Genomic DNA, 2,500 nt, shown 5'->3' with positions numbered 1-2,500 from the left:
AAAAAAAAAAAAAAAGGCATTCAATTAATGCATTAATTGAACTCTAAAATACAGAAATTTATATATGTTTATCGGAAAGAAAAACAGAAAAGAAAAAAAAAAAAACAAAAAGAAAACAGAGATTGACAAAAATTAAATAGAAATATGAAAAAAAGAAAGAATTGTCGTCGCTGTGTTTAAATAATTTTTAAACGACAATATACGTATCACGAAAGTAAAAACATACGTACTTACATATATGTATGTTACATGCGAACCTGTTTTTCCATACGATCACAGATTTAAATGACTCATTGTGACTCGTAAAGAATACTCTTCTTTTTTTTCTTTTTTTCTGTTTCTTGTTATTATTCCTTTTTCTTTTTTTTTCTTTTTTTTTTTTTCTTCTTCTTCTCTTACTTTCTTTCTTTCCTTATCCAGTCGAAAGTTTCCTTTGGCGCGTGGTTTCTCTTAAAAAAATTAATAGAACATTTAGAAACCACACAATGGATGATCTCGCGGATCTCGCGACGTAGTCGTAACACGACGTAGAAAATATTAGGAAAAAGAAAAAAAGAAAAAGGAATACAAAAACAACAACAACAACTACAATAACAATAACAATAACAATAACAATAACAATATTTGATTCCCCTTGTAATAATATAAATTGTTCGTTTGTTCGTTAGTTATTTTTCTCTCTCTTTTCTTTTTTTTTTTTTTTTTTTTTTAATTTTTCTTTTCTTTTCTCTTCTTTTCTTTTTCGATCTTAAGATGCAAATACGATGTATGCGATAATGAACGAACGTAAAGCGAAAAGAAAAAAAAAAAGAAAAAAGAAAAGAAATAAAATGTTTAAAGGATGTATAAGATAATACACGTAGTACACACATATTTGATACTTGAGTTATATATTTAAACATAAATACACTATTTAATATATGATTCAAGCTTACAATAAACGGGTTGTATAGAATGGTCGTCTCTCTTCTTTCAAAAATATTTTGTCACTATCTTTATATACTTCCATTCCTTTCCATTCAATATACATATTATATATATATATATATATATATATGTATAAAATTTTTAAAAAGATATTTAATTAAAAATTATGTTGAAGATAAAAATAAAATGTTCCATAGTAATCGACATATATAATTTGAAAACATATATATATATATATATATATATATATATAAATATTATAAATAAATAATCGATAAAAGAGAAAATAAATATACCGCATTCTTTTCCTCTATGGTATATGTATGTACAATACGTACGTATACATATCTCGCTGACGAATCATTGATCAACGTCAAACCAAAGAATAGGGTGTATTGTCGTATCCTTGAAAAAGAAGGTAAGAGGTCCGTTCGTTTGGTAGGACAAGGAAGGATCGTCCCTCTTTGGTAAGCGTAAGTGCAGACATAATCTTTCCTCCTTTCTTTCTTCTTTTTCTTCCTTTTTGTTTTCCTTTTTTTCTTCTTCGTCTTTTTTTCCCATCCCTTCGAAGATTAGTCAGTTTTATAGATCCCGTTTTATAGATCACGTTTCGTTTCGTTAATTTTCCTTTAATACGAATTAACATTTTAGATTAGATATAAGAAAATTCGTACAAATATTGAACTCGTTTTTCTATTTCTGTGAGAAAAATAATTCACTTTTTGTTTTTATTTTTTTTTCTTTCTTCCTTCTTTTTTTTTTTCCCTCCCCCTAAAAAACAATTAGTTACATTCATTGATGTTGCCTATGATTGATACGATCGATTAGATGATTTAACGTTTCTTTTTTTTTTTTTTTTCTTTTTTTACGTACGCATATACACGCATCTGATTATACGTGACGAAGATTAAATTGTAAAGAGAAATGAAGCTTGCCGTGGCTTCTGGCGTTAGCATTTTTAATTAAACTTTAATTACTTTAAGAAAGTAAGTAAATATCTATTCCGATAAATATATATAAGCGAAGCTTTGAGAACATTCGTTCGTTCTTGATTAAAGCTGTTAATAACAAGCCAATGATAATTTATAATAATAAAAGAGAATATATTTAAAAATATATTACTTATAGATATAAAAGGACAAGATAAAATATATTTAATTTAATCGTTAAGTTTATCAAACATAGATTTTCTATGTCGTCCATTTTGGATAGATTCCATGTGTTACCTCAAACCATGGTTTGCCGTGTAAATTATAAACAAATCGTATCTTGGATAATTTGATATTAAGATATATTTAATATTAACGAGGTAAAAAAATAAGATATACTTAATATTAACGAAGTAAGTATACGAGTAAGTTAATATTATATTATTAACTTAATAACTCATATCTTTAATAATTAATATTATTATAAATGATTTAATTTTAAACGTAAGTGCGAGATTGTTAGATAATAAATTTCTTTGTATAATAAATTAATATTTATAAGAAAGTACATTTGTTTAAACATTATATGGCACGTAACACACGTTAAATATAAAATAATATTGATTCAATATTTCGATAAGCGT

The sequence above is a fragment of the Vespa mandarinia genome, chromosome 5, assembly GCF_050613455.1.
Source record: "Vespa mandarinia isolate Hongniang chromosome 5, ASM5061345v1, whole genome shotgun sequence".
Taxonomy (NCBI): domain Eukaryota; kingdom Metazoa; phylum Arthropoda; class Insecta; order Hymenoptera; family Vespidae; genus Vespa; species Vespa mandarinia.
The sequence above is the reverse complement of the archived record's forward strand: the minus strand, read 5'-3'. Positions refer to the sequence as shown.